This window comes from Haliotis rubra, unplaced genomic scaffold (assembly GCF_003918875.1).
Source record: "Haliotis rubra isolate DU_JTF1 unplaced genomic scaffold, ASM391887v1 Scf209, whole genome shotgun sequence".
NCBI lineage: Eukaryota > Metazoa > Mollusca > Gastropoda > Lepetellida > Haliotidae > Haliotis > Haliotis rubra.
In genome coordinates this window covers 651141-666443 of record NW_025766103.1, presented here as the reverse complement: position 1 = coordinate 666443, position 15303 = coordinate 651141, and the positions used below count along the sequence as shown (strand labels likewise).

Genomic DNA, 15303 nt, shown 5'->3' with positions numbered 1-15303 from the left:
TCAGTGATTTGGATGTATCAGCACAAAACATCATTTATACTTTTTATTTCAAAATCAAGTACAAGCACTGCTGTGTCGAACTATGATGTGAGAACGTGCCTTTGTCTCGAAGTAAACATTGGATGCCTGCGTATACCAGAGTTAGTCATCATTTAGTGGGTGTGCCGAACATCGGATAACTTGAAGTGTTTGCGTAGGTCCCTTCAACTTCGACAGAACGGTGTTTGACAGTATTGCCGAGTAGTTATCATGAAATAAGGGGCGGTGGGGTAGCCCAGTGGTTAAAGCGTTCTCTCGTCACACCGAAATTCGATTCCCCACATCGATACATTGTGTGAAGCCCATTTCTGGTGTCCCCCGCCGTGATATTGCTGGAATATTACTAAAAGCGGCGTAAAACTACACTCAATCATTTATGAAATGAGTTTCCCTGTTGTGTAACGTGAAACCCATTTCACTTCATCAAATCCTATGTTGGTTTGTATTTTTGTCAGACGTTATATCATTATCAGAGCACTTCACTTCTATTTTTAAAACCCAAATATTTATGCATTCATATTACACAAGAAGAAAACGGCAAAATATTATCACAGTATGAATTACAAGTAGTTATTTTTCAGACTAGTCTGCAATTATCTGAGGATTGTGATTTCTTGTTATACACCGAAATATCAAGAAAGAAGTGTGTTATGAAAAATGCTGAAGATCTTGATACTGAGGCCATGGTACTTTTGTTATTGATGTTGGCGTGATAATGAAACCTATCAAATCCTTGAGGACATGTTATGGTTTATTAGCTTGCTTCAGCACATGAGACGATTCTTGACTATTTTCAGTCCGTTTTACTCATTTCTTTGATCATTCCACAAATCCCTTTCACTGGACCTTCAGTTCATAGTTAAGGATATATCATGATCCTCACGTGTTGAAGGTTTGAAAAAGCTCTCAGCAGTTAATACCATCGATCAACACAATTTGGGTATGAAGACAAGCAACACAGCGAATCCAGCTAGTCACCTCTTAAAGCTTGGTGATGATCAAATCTGACCAAGATCTTCACGGATCACATTACATATGACAAGCATGTGTTGCTGATGAACAAGTCTAACCATCTTCACGGCCCACATAACATATGACAAGCACGTGTTGCTGATGATCAAGTCTTACCAAGATCGTCACGGCCCACATAACATATGACGAGCCTGGGTTGGTGATGATCAATCTAACCAAGTTCTTCACGGCCCACATAACATATGACAAGCACGTGTTGCTGATGATCAAGTCTAACCAAGATCTTCACGGCCCACATAACATATGACAAGCTTGGGTTGGTGATGATCAAGTCTAACCAAGATCTTCAGGCCCACATAACATATGACAAGCCTGGGTTGGTGATGAGCAATCTAACCAAGATCTTCACGGCCCACATAACATATGACAAGCCTGGGTTGGTGATGATCAATCTAACTAAGATCTTCACAGCCCACATAACATATGACAAGCTTGGGTTGGTGATGATCAATCTAACCAAGATCTTCACGGCCCACATAACATATGACAAGCCTGGGTTGGTGATGATCAAGTCTAACCAAGATCTTCACGGCCCACATAACATAATTATGACAAGCTTGGGTTGGTGATGATCAAATCTAACCAAGATCTTCAGGCCCACATAACATATGACAAGCCTGGGTTGGTGATGATCAAGTCTAACCAAGATCTTCACAGCCCACATAACATATGACAAGCCTGGGCTGGTGATGATCAAGTCTAACCAAGATCTTCACGGCCCACATAACATATGACAAGCTTGGGTCGGTGATGATCAATCTAACCAAGATCTTCACAGCCCACATAACATATGACAAGCCTGGGCTGGTGATGATCAAGTCTAACCAAGATCTTCATGGCTCACATTACATTTGAAGATAAACGAAAGGGCATGAATACATACTGAGTCAAAAAAGAAACTTCACATTCTTTCTTCAGGGCACTATACAAGAACAAGAGATGGTAAGATGGTTAAATTGTTATTATTTCATTGCTGAGATCCGTGTGATGTACTCGATACACTGACAGTGCCATAATCAGTTCCATTAGGCTACACCGCCGTTCCAAAACATGGGTATACAGAATGTCAAGTCACAATATGAACGTCGAGAATGGAGATTGGCAGCCCGCAACCGATTTCGAATGGTCTGTGAGGACAGTCGACCTCTAAACATCTCAGCCCTGGTTCGTGTAGCCGGCAGAAATCTGTCACGTAGGTGACGTAGGACGATTTGACGGTCTTCTGCTCGTGACGTCACACGTGGACGACCCGACCTTGGGCGATCAGAAGTGGTGCCAGTTTGTTGTAGAAGACCTCGTAAGTCATACACAGTACGACGGCTGCATCCCATTGCTCTTGCGACGTCAATAACTTATCTTCCCGCTTGCAAAATGCCAACGGCACGTTCACGTTGCACATTTGACAATCGTGGCATTTCAAGTACCGTTAGAACTGTGGTTTAAAAGTGTTTTTTTCAATTCTTGAGGCCAATGCAAACACGTGCATATGAAGAAAACCTGATTTGGCACTAACGTCATTTGCACGACGAATGGATGGGTTTGAGTGGGTTTTGCTAAAGTTTTTCTAGAGTCGAAAGATAGGGATCCCATTTCGGATACAAAGATGTATCATCAGAGAAAAATTATTCATTATTTTTCAAATTACATTTTGTGAAGTTTCTTTTTTGACTCAGCATATGTTTCGCTGCTGTGATAAGAGTTAAGGAGTCAAATTGAGGTCAAAATTTAACATAATTTACAAAGTATATGTATGCTGAGACGCACAAGTAACTACAAACAACTGAACATTCATCTCATTGTGAACCGAAATGTTGCTAAACGGCAGAAAAGGACTTTTATTATGACTGGTGTTTTTTTTGAAAATCTGAATCCAAATTATTCCATAAATAGGGTGGTGGAGTGAGTGAGTGAGTTATAATTTATCGTCACATCGGCAATATTTCAGCCATATCGTGCCGAGAACATTTCATTGTTATACATAGTAATTTATGGTAAATTATAAAAACCTGTATTCGAAGGACAGTAAAACCGACTAGAGTATCACAATATCAAGAAATAAAACTAGCATTTATCTCTAAAATAGGATTTCAGATTAGGACAATACAATATAAAAAAGGCTGAGGATCGCCAACAACTGAAGGCAGACCACCACAATAGGGACCATGGGGACTTACAGTACTTTGGCTACCTGCATGGACCCTAGCTGGATTTATACCATCCCTTCAGCAATCGGCGATTGTACTGATAGTTAGCCATAATAAAACAACAAATATTCTACAATTAAAAAAGTGTGTAGATCTGAATAGACTTTGAAAGTTTTGGGACTTACGTACCCTCTCACATCAGTGGTGGAAACAAGAATGTGAAGTGTTAGCTTCAATGGGCCAGTGGTTTCTTAGATGTTCACAGCTGCTTAAAACTGGACTCATCCACCCACTGTTGTGTTTTGAATGAGTACGGTTTTAAGCAGCTTTTAAATATATTCCAGCCATTTCATGGCGAACACACAACAGACAACAGAAAATCATGACCTAAGCTTATTGGACCTTCCACTGTGGCCTAACACACATTCATACAGCTACATATATATAACAAATTTCAAATACCTGTTCAGTTAAGTCTGTATGTGACATATCCATGAAGATCTGGGTTAGAATTGACCTTTAGTATCCCATGTTTGTCAAAAGAGGAAGCCCGATGCTCATGCTGTTGATCACTGGATTGTCTGGTCAAGACTCGAATATTTACAGACCGCCATCATATAGCTGGTGTAGGGCACAAAACTAAACTCACTCACTCACTGCATGTAGCGCCACTAAATGTCATCTGAACATTTTAGTTTTACATGTTTGCCAGAGCTGACCATGGAACCCTGGATATAGTTCATATCAGGACTATCACTTACACACAACCATTACAGGTTTCTTCACTCATATACCCGTGAAGATCCGGGTTAGAATTGGTCTTCAGTAACCCATGCTTGTCGTAAGAGGCGACTAACAGGATCAGGTGGTCAGGCTCGCTGACTTGGTTGACACATGTCATCGTATCCCAATTGCACAGATCGATGTTCATGCTGTTGATCACTGGATTGTCTGGTCCATACCCGATTATCTACAGACCAACGCCACATAGCTGGAATATTTCTGAGTGCAGAGTAAAACTAAACTCACTCACTCACTGTATGTAGCGCCACTAAATGTCATGTGAACATTTTAATTCACTCACTCACTTCTTCATTCATAACAAGAGATAAATGATATGAGATCGGGTGGACAGGCTTCTGACTTGATTAACATATGTCATCGTATCCCAGTTGCACTGTTTGATGCTCATGGTTTGAAACACAGGATTGTCTAGTCCAGACTCAATTATGTACACACAGCCATCATGTAGCAGGAAAATTGCTGTGTGGCGTTTAACAACAAACAAAGATAAATGACAAAAATCTTTATTTCTTCCATTCTTCATGATTATACAAAAATAATTTCTATCATCAACGTCTGTATTACTTCTATTGCACCACATATATGTACATACATAACAATAATAAAAGGCTTGAAGTCAACTATAAAACTCTACATTTCCTCACACAATGGAGGAAAACACATCATTTCAAAGTGTTCCACAGAATCAAACACAACATTGTGTTATACGACCATATTAGCTCCAAACCAATTATGAAAATTTAGTTTCAGGTGATGTTTCTAGTGCCAGTGTATAAACCTTAGTGCTGCAGCTGTTACACTCAGAACTCTTTGTACAATGGCTCCAGGAATACTTATTGGAGTTCCAATAAGGTCCAACTTTGATACTCATCCAACAAAATCCTTATGTGTGCTTTGGTCTAACATTGGCAAGTGCACTCCATTTGTCTCTGACTTGGGACAATTAAAAATATTTGATAATTTTAAAACCAATAGAGTTAACATATTTCTCTATGAGTTATCACAGACTGGTTTAAGCTGGCACACGAATATCATAACAGAATAACTATTGTGTTGACTTCAAATGAGACACAGTTGTATTGAATATCACAAAGAAAAATAAAAGAACTGTTTTCGATTTAAAATTTATTGACACTTGTGGAGACAGTTCATGGGTGTCACAGTAGGCTACTGATAAAATATGCCCAAACAATTCATCATATATATACATGGGTAATAACACATCTCTATATAATAGAAATGTATCCTATTAAGAAGATTTAAGAATATATACATTTACGAATATCAAAAGTGTAATTGTTAAAACTATGGCCCTTGGCTTCATTAAAAAGATCCACAGCATGTAAAACATCTTATAATCTTCTATAACTTATCATTGGAAACAGTTCACAACTCAAAAGTTGAGAGATGATTGTTTGTTGGTTGTTGTTTAACGCTGCACTTAGCAATATTCAAGCTATATGGCTGCGGTCTGTAAATAATCGAGTCTGGAACAGACAATCCAGTGATCAACAACATGGGCATCGATCTACGCAATTGGATACGATGACATGTGTCAAAGAGGTCAGCGAGCCTGACCACCCGATCCTGTTAGTCTCTTATGACAAGCATGGGTTACTGAAGATCACTTTTAACACGGATCTTCACAGGTTGAAGAGATGAAAGTTCTGATACAACCTGCTTACTCATATTGCCTATGTTTGAGTGAACAGTAACACAATTATGTTTTCAAATACATTTGATTAAAAACTTCTGTTCCTTGTTCGATATATTCAGAAAGTGTTTAAAATGTCTTTTTGTTTTTTTTCTTCACAATCAAAACAGAAAAAAACAATTTTCAATATTCCATATACAACTTTAAGTTTGATGTTTGCTGAAGGGCAGTCACTAAAACTATTAAAACGTAAGAAACACAATAATTTTATTATACAAACTAATACTGGTACATTATATGCATCTGACCTATTATAGAACTAATGATCAGCCTCTGAACACCAAGCTGCATTGATTCAATCACTCAGTCACACTGTTTTGTTAATGCTTCATTTGATTTCGTTGTATTTCATTCCAGCTTTTGTGACACATGAAGTGTAATGTGTCCAGCATATTCCTGGTAAAAAGTCACCAGTGTGGTGGTCCCCTGAGTCACATCAAACATGAACACTTTATGATAAATATTCCTCTCCAGTAACAGATAAACAGCAAATACAACCAATGCTCCCAGACACCCACTTTATCACCTATGCTTGAAGTATCACGCTTCCATCAGCTTATATACTGAGGGAAAAATATAAAGGAACATGTGAAAGTACAAGCGTTCCCTCATTCTTTTCCAGGTTTCATTGCAAGCTTTGTGTTGCATTGTGGGCGAAGCTCTAGTAAATATAAAGGAACATTGCCATGAAGTGTGTTCCCTTATTTGTTTCCTTCAGTATATTGCCTTACATTACTTCAAACATATACATCCATATACAGTTTTTAATGGTTTGAAGGGGTGCTCATGACTGAATGTATTTTTACCATTAAATTGGGAGGGATTTTTAATTTCAACCTCAGTCTTCCTGACAAGATATACAATAGTTCTCGGTCTAAGTAAACTTAGGTTCAATATTATTCGTTACACTGCTATACTGAGTCAAACAAACCCGAGTAGAAGGTTGTGTCAGCTAACCTTTGAGAAACCTATGACCGTCCAATCAAACGCGAGACATCCGAACGGATTTAACCAATCAGACAACGACTACTTGTTAGGGTTCGGCGGGACTTACAAAACGGTTTTTGGATTTTCTCTTCCCTGGTCACTGACACTGATCTATCAACAAAGAAAATCCGCATAAAACACAGATATTTGACCTGCAGTATATACGCTTATGGGTTTCTAATAACATGGTTACTATTTGCTTATATTTTCGCAAGATGTCATCCTTGAATACTGACAAAAAAGCTATTTTCAGCGACTGTTTACTCATTGGGTGTATCACTCGGAAGTGATCGTGCGGAAAATAGCATTTGGAATCGTTCGAGATTTTTAGGTAAAGCTTCAAAGGGTATATGCGAATGTTAACTTTCGCGATTTGGTAAGCTGTGTTCTGATTGGTCAGTCCAAAAGGTTAGCTGACGCGACCTTCTACTAGGTTTTGTTAGACTCAGTATAGCAGTGTAAGGAATAATACTGAGCCTAAGTTTACTTAGACTGCAATGATTCTATACCTTGTAAAGTGTGTTCTTTTCAAAAGGACCCCTCACACATCCACATACAACAATATTGACTGCTGTTCTTCTATGGAGATATGTACAGAGCGTCTTTGGAATCCTCAAATGTGTTCTCACAGGGAATATCACTAAAATATAATGCAACATTTAACATGAGGATTTGGTTTTACAGTATAACACAAGTTTCATAACTAAAATATCATGACTTCAAAAATGCATTTGAATTGAGCAGAAAGACATGGTAAAACCCACTAACCAAGAGATTCCTCATCTGCAAAACTTTACACATTATCAGACTATTTACAACAGTGGAAATAAAACACAAGGAAGACTTACACTGCTTAAACACCCCATCAACAGCGAGATCACAACTATAATCTTTACAGTTTTAATATGAAGACACCTCCATACAGGGTTGAGTCAGATGATTTTCATCTCAACCAATCTCCATCAATGCTCCTAAATTCTCTGTATGAGTAAGAGAAACATTAAGACTTGCACAACTGATTAATGTTTCACAAAAATGAAATAAATCGGCTTGTTCCAAATGTAAACATTAAAGGCCACAACAATGTTGAGGATATTTTATCCAGCTTGTTTCTCAACAAAGAGAGCATCATTAAAGGAATATTTATGTTTTGTAGCATTTTTCATTTATGATATCAAAATTTCCTGATTGAGATAATAAAATGATTCTGAATTGTTATAGAAAGTTGGCATCAGATTTCTGAAGAATCCATCCTTCCTTCTCATAGCTTGGTTGGTCAAAGTTCATTCAGGGTTCAGCTGACATAACCTGAGAGGGAGGCGTCTTCAGGTTTATGCAGAAGTATCATATTGGAGTAAACTATTTCATATTTCAATATTTCAATGATGTTGAATAATCTGTGTCCAAGGAAGAATACATCAATCAGAAGTAAATTTATACAAAGACACTCATAATCAATACTGGTATGCTTCTTCAACCTACAGTAAATCATTGTATGTTTGCTATGTGAATTGATGCGCATGATGTCAATCACTTGGCCGTCTTGTCCACAGTTATTTACAGACCACCACCATACGGCTTGAGTGCAGCATTATACAACAAACAAAACATGAAACCACCCTTTGTTTGAAGAAATGTGGGTTTCCATAGCAACACATTTAGATATATTCCGGCCAGTGAGGTTGCTACATACTCCTTTCACACTGTGCTGCACCTAGGAGTAGCATTCTCCTCATCTCCAGAGCTTTCTCCTCACTATCCCCCTGGAACTACTCCTGGGATACTGACAATCTTACTTATACATGCCATGATTTTCATAAACCAAATTGCTTAACTATACTACCTAGTTTAACATACAAACTGGAATGCGAGTTTCAATTTTTGGTTGGCGATATCAAGAACATGGTGACCAATAAGATTGATTATAAAAGATTTTGCTGGAATTTCAACATAAGAAAACTGACAAAAGAAAAACGTTTAGATGGGAAAGATATCTTCATGTTCATCAAAACTGGTTGTGGCTCGTCTTCCATTTTAAAACATTTTATTCACAATGTGAAAAGAATTGGGAACAAGCGCTCCAACATAGAACACCACTTCCCCTGTTAATTACAAACTTCATCAACAATATATACATCATGATTAAAAATTGATAGTACTTAGATAAGAAATCAGAGTGAGTCAGTGAGTTTAGTTTTACGCCATTTTTAGCAATATTCCAGCAATATCACGTCAGGGGACGCCAGAAACGGGTTTCACACATTGTACCCATGTGGGAATCGAACCCGGGCCTTCTGCATGACTAGTGAATGCTTCAACCACTGGGCTACCCCACTGCCCCTAAGAAATCAGAACAAAGATGAGGAAAGGGTGAACCCACTTTCATGAAAGCCACAGGAATGGATTGAGGTGTTAGTGTAATTATACCGAAACCATGGGATAGAGACAATGGTGATAAAGAGGATGAGAAGAAGTGATGCTCTTGACATGAAGTTAAGATCAGGTGCTCGACACACCTCATTAATCTCATAATAGGCTAATACTTGTTCTTTTATAAAAAAATATATAGAAATTTATTTCGGTGTAATTCTTTTTCAAATTAATATATAATAAAACCTTTGCGTAATTAAGTACTGTGAATATGCTGGTTTGGTGCCATTTTGAACAGAAGAACACAACATAGAAGCTAGGATTCTGAAACTACCATCAGGGTTCTGGTACAATTAAGGTGCAAACTCTGCCCAGCTGGACGACTGATTCATCCCAACACAATGTTACGGGGAAAGTCATACTTGAGATAGTGTAGGTTACCAGATTCTGTTTTCTCTCTCCCCAGTTTAGCCATGTAACATACACCATAAAACAAATATATACATTCTTTAAATTTGTAGAAGACTGAAATTGACTCCACAAGTAAAATTAGTAGTAAATGCCCCTAATGCAACTATAACAAGGGGAACAGACAATGTAAAGTGTGTGACCCAGTGGATTGTGCATGTTGTTACTCCTACAACTGTGATCATCCTTTTGTTCACAAACTGTGAACCGCTAAGCTGTCAGTATACTGGTCATAAATTGGACATAAATTTTATAAAACAGATAAGCTAGTTAAACATTTCTACTGCCTGAGGAGTTAAAACTCGTAAAAGTAAAGGGCAATGTTTGCTTCCATTTTATCCTGATATACAAATTCTCCTTCAAATACATATATATATATTGTAAGTTTTAAAGCTATTTTGTACATAAAAAGTATGTCTTAAGCCTCTGGGGTCAGGGTTAAAATTCAGGGTCAAGGTCAATGTGAGAGTAAAGGTCAGGGCTAGTTTGAGGGTTAGGGTCATGATCAATGTCAGCTGTTGGGTCAGGATCTAGGTTAAGTGTAGGGTCAGGGTCAAGGTCGAGGTTAGGATCTGGATTACAGATGATTCATTAATCGTGATTCAGCTGTATTATCGGGGGACTCAACTCCAAATATTATCTGAGCACATATAATTATATTATATAAAATTAAATCATAAGGATAAAATAGTTTTTTTCGGTCTTTAAAAGTCCTCACATCAGTGATAAAATATCCTCTGTAATTTAGACGTAAAATGACACAGTTGTAAGGTGCATGAAGCTTAAATCAAGGGTCAACAAATTATGACAAAAATGGAATAAAAGGAAAGAAATAAAACAAAAAGGCAACATAAAACATTTAACATTATGAATCTAATAAACATATTATAAGACAATGCAAGTGTTTTGAACACATGCACAAAGAATTTCTGTTACAACAAAATTAATATTGCACATTATTTCTGAATTTCCAATTTGTTAATGCATAACCAAGACAGATATCCTTACGGTGGGTATCTGTAGGGGGATCCACTGGGGTGGTCCACTCACTGTCAGATAGGCCTTGACTCTGATATATGACGTTGTGGTGATGTTCTGGGTGTTGGCGCTACTGCCGACATGCCTTCAGAAGCATCACCTGCTGGTTGTCATCTGTCCAGCTGGAGATATCTGTGAGAGGTCAGCTCCACAAGGAGTTCATTCTCAGCTGGTTCTTGTAGCAGACCACTGGAATAACAAACAAAACATATATACTGAGGGAAACAAATTAGGGAACACATGAAAGCACAAGCATTCCTTTATTCTTTTCCAGGTTTCGTCAAAAGCTTTGTATCGCACTGTGGGTGAAAATCTGAAACTAAATAAAGGAATACTGCGATGAAGTGGTGTTCCCTTATTTGTTTCCCTCAGTATGTATATATCATATTACACTAAATTCATGCCCCCGACCCTCAAGTAGAGCAGCCATCACAGATCCGCGTTAGAAATGATCTGCAGCTACCCATGCTTGTCGTAAGAGGCGACTCGTGGTCAGACTTGTTGACTTGATTGACACATGTCACCATATCCCAATTCTGCTGATCAACGCTCATGCTGGTGATCACTGGTTTGTCTGGTCAAAACTCGATTCATTACAGACCAACTCCATACAGCTGGAATATTGCTAAGTGCAGCGTTAAACAACAAATAAACAAACAAACAAAACACTGGTGTTGAAGGACCATATCCTCCTGTCTGTCTCACAGTCCCTGAACCATCTTATTTTCCCATCCGCCAAGCCCTGAATGAAATGATATTGTTCTAAATAAAACAGGTTTCAGGTTCCGAATCTCCTAACTTTCAGGCTTATTTTCAAATTAAATTGAATGGAATGTTTTTGTTTCCACAAAATTTTACAAATTCAGAGTCTAAGTATCAGTCTTCATATCCACCTGTTATTGTAACTCGTGTTCACATACAGAAAATCAGCTTAAACCCATGTCTCTGTAATAAGTAATTACAGATTCAATGGAGTGAGTGAGTGAGTGTAGTTTTATAGCAATATCATGGCGGGGGACACCAGAAATGGGCTGCACACATTGTTCCCATGTGGGGAATCGAACCCAGGTCTTCGGCGTGACAAGCAAACGCTTTAACCACTAGGCTACCCCACCGCCTCTGATTCAATGGAAGATTTTTAACATGTTCTGACTCCTCAGAACATTTCATGGGCAGAAATTGTCATCAGAACATTTGGGGCACAGACCGATTCATTGTGGAGAGAGAGAGATTCACCATAACAATGTACAAACAGACTAACCGGAATGTTTCATGTACATGCAGGCTCAGTGAAGCATTATGAGCACAGATACACTCAACAGAACATTTTATGTACAGCAGACTTACCGGAACATTTCGTGTACAGACATGAGGTGACTGGCCTCTTCAACTTGTCCGGATTCGGAGCGATCACGGGAGGTGTGCAGGATCTTGTCCCATTTCATGATGAAGTTCTGCAGCAGCGTTTCACAAACAATATTACTCTGTGTATCTCACAAACTCAACAACAATACAAATCTGAATTTTCAAACATTTTTGGCGGGGTACTATACACAATTTGTATAAGACAAAACAGGATGATAAAACATCATCTGAAAGGTCTCTTCTTTTTTCTGCAAAAGAAGCACCTTCCAACCAGAACAGAGTTACATGTGACATCACTGTTCTCACGGGGTCCTGATCAAACAGAAGTGACTGACCAAGTTTCGTTTCATACTGCTTTAGCATCATAAGTTATAACACAGAAGGGCTTCATACAGTCTGCCCACATGGGGAATCAACCCATGGCTTCAGCATAGCATGGCAATACCTCACCCACAAGGCCACCCAAACACCCAGTACATGTGAGACAGTGATGTGTTATGTAGTAGAAAGCAATAAGTCAGCTTGTCTTGGCTGTCTGTAAATGGTACCAGACACATCTGGGATGGACATGCCTCTGACAGACACACCACCATCAGATACAGCTGGGACAGGTATGAGTGACACAGACTCACCTGACAGACTCACCTGGCACAGACACACCTGACACAGACACACATGACACAGACACACCTGGCACAGACACACACCTGACACAGACACACCTGACACAGACACACCTGACACAGACACACCTGGCATTAGACACACCTGACACAGACACACCTGGCACAGACACCACCTGACACAGACACAGGTGCCCACAGACACACCTGGCACAGACACACCTGGCCAGACACACCTGGCACAGACACACGAGCTGGCCAGAGACACACCTGGCACAGACACACCTGACACAGACACACCTGGCACACAGACACACCTGGCACAGACACACCTGACACACCTGGCACAGACACACCTGATTAGAGACACACCTGGAACAGACACACCTGGCACAGACACACCTGACACAGACACACCTGACACAGACACACCTGGTCAGACACACCTGACACCTCCAGGTCAGACACACACAGGTTGACACAGACCACAGACAGACACACCAGGCCCCAGACACACCTGAACAGACACACCTGACCAGACACACCTGACACAGACACACCTGGCACAGACACACCTGACACAGACACACCTGACACAGACACACCTGGCACTGAGACACACCTGGCACAGACACACCTGACACAGACACACCTGACACAGACACACCTGGCACAGACACACCGTAGGACACCTGGAGACACACCTGACACAGACACACCTGGCCAGACACACTGACACACCACACTCCAGACACACCTGGAACAGACACACCTGACACAGACACACCTGTCAGCAGACACACCTGAACAGACACACCTGGTACAGACACACACTGACACAGACACACCTGACACAGACACACCTGACACAGACACACCTGACACAGACACACCTGATACAGACACACCATGTCACAGGTTGAGGTCAATGACCACACCTGACACAGACACCTGGTCAGACACACCTGAACAGAGTAGGACACACCTGGAGACACATCCATGTTTGACAGACAACCTGACACAGACACACTCCTGCACACACTCCTACAGACACACTGACTCACTCACCTCCAGGATTAGAGCTGTGAACAGGTTGAGAACAATGACCACGGTCAGCAGCCACCAGGCTATAAAGAACAGGTAGGCCCACCTGGAACACACCTGACACAGACACACCTGACACAGACACACCTGACACAGACACACTGACTCACTCACCTCCAGGATTAGAGCTGTGAACAGGTTGAGAACAATGACCACGGTCAGCAGCCACCAGGCTATAAAGAACAGGTAGGCCCACCTGGAACACACCTGACACAGACACACCTGACACAGACACACCTCCACAGACACACTGACTCACTCACCTCCAGGATTAGAGCTGTGAACAGGTTGAGAACAATGACCACGGTCAGCAGCCACCAGGCTATAAAGAATAGGTAGGCCCACCTGGAACACAGAGATTAGAAGTCTACCTTCTCCAGCTAACATCATTTAGGATTTATTGTCACAAACAGCAAAACTACCACATAAGCATTTTCCAGTGTTCTGAGTTTGGTTGCTAAACATATTTTTGTATGAAAACTTCATTTTGTGCCTACCAGTTTACAGTATCCAGTTATTGTAAACATATTTACCAGTGTGCAATATTCAGGTATTTATGCATTTTCTTTCATGTATTCTATATAAAAAATCACTCACTTTTGTCACTCTGAATCATCAATTTTCATCAATGAACTTACCCAACATGCCATTTTGCATAAACTGATGTGGATTAAAGGTGGGTTACACAAAAGATTATAAACAAATGCTGCAAGGAATACACATTTGAAAATTAGATTTCAGATAAACATGAGCCCTCAATTTTTGCTATCAAATTGATCATTTCCTTTCTTCTTAAACAATGAACTTTCAGGGCCGAACCTTTGATAATTATCAAAATCGTACAATGGCATGTAGTACTTACGCCAGATGTTGCTTGTTTGAATGCGACAAGGAACACCATCAGTTATTCACCACCATGATGTCCCACAACACCACCACAGGCGCCTGCAACATAACAGCAGCCATGTACTTCAAAATACCTTCCGGACAATTCCGGTCCCAACATTTCATCACTGTCCTCAAAGTCAGAGCAAATGTGACCAACAAAGTAATCAAACAATCGACAGTGCTGATATTACAAGCTTTAATAATCACTGACAAATCGTGACACATTCTTATTACACACATGATTGGTGGGTAGTGTAGTGGTTAAAGTGTTAAACTTGTCATGCTGAAGACACCTGGTTCGATTCCCCACAGTTAACTATTTATAGCTAAGTTACAGCAGGACTACAGCTGAACTAGAGCTGAACTACAGCAGGACTACAGCTGAACTGAAGCTAAACTACAGCAGGACTACAGCTCAACTACAGCTGGACTACAGCAGGACTACAGCTGAACTACAGCAGGACTACAGCTGAACTACAGCAGAACTACAGCAGGACTAAAGCAGGAATACAGCTGAACTACAGCAGGACTACAGCAGGACTACAGCTGGACTACAGCAGGACTACAGCAGGACTACAGCTGAACTACAGCAGGACTACAGCTGAACTACAGCAGAACTACAGCAGGACTAAAGCAGGAATACAGCTGAACTACAGCTGAACTACAGCAGGACTACAGCAGGACTACAGCAGAACTACAGCAGGACTACAGCAGGACTACAGCAGGA

The 15303-nt window shown here is 40.1% G+C and overlaps 1 long non-coding RNA gene across 1 annotated transcript; it reads right to left on the bottom strand.

Annotated features, from left to right (window-relative positions):
* Window positions 1–10257: 10257 nt before the first annotated feature.
* LOC124276419 lies at window positions 10258–13734 on the bottom strand. Its single transcript, XR_006898541.1, has 3 exons — window positions 13653–13734; window positions 11944–12050; window positions 10258–10785 (listed from the first exon to the last, which is right to left on the bottom strand). It is a non-coding gene; the product is annotated as an uncharacterized LOC124276419 (long non-coding RNA).
* Window positions 13735–15303: the final 1569 nt, after the last annotated feature.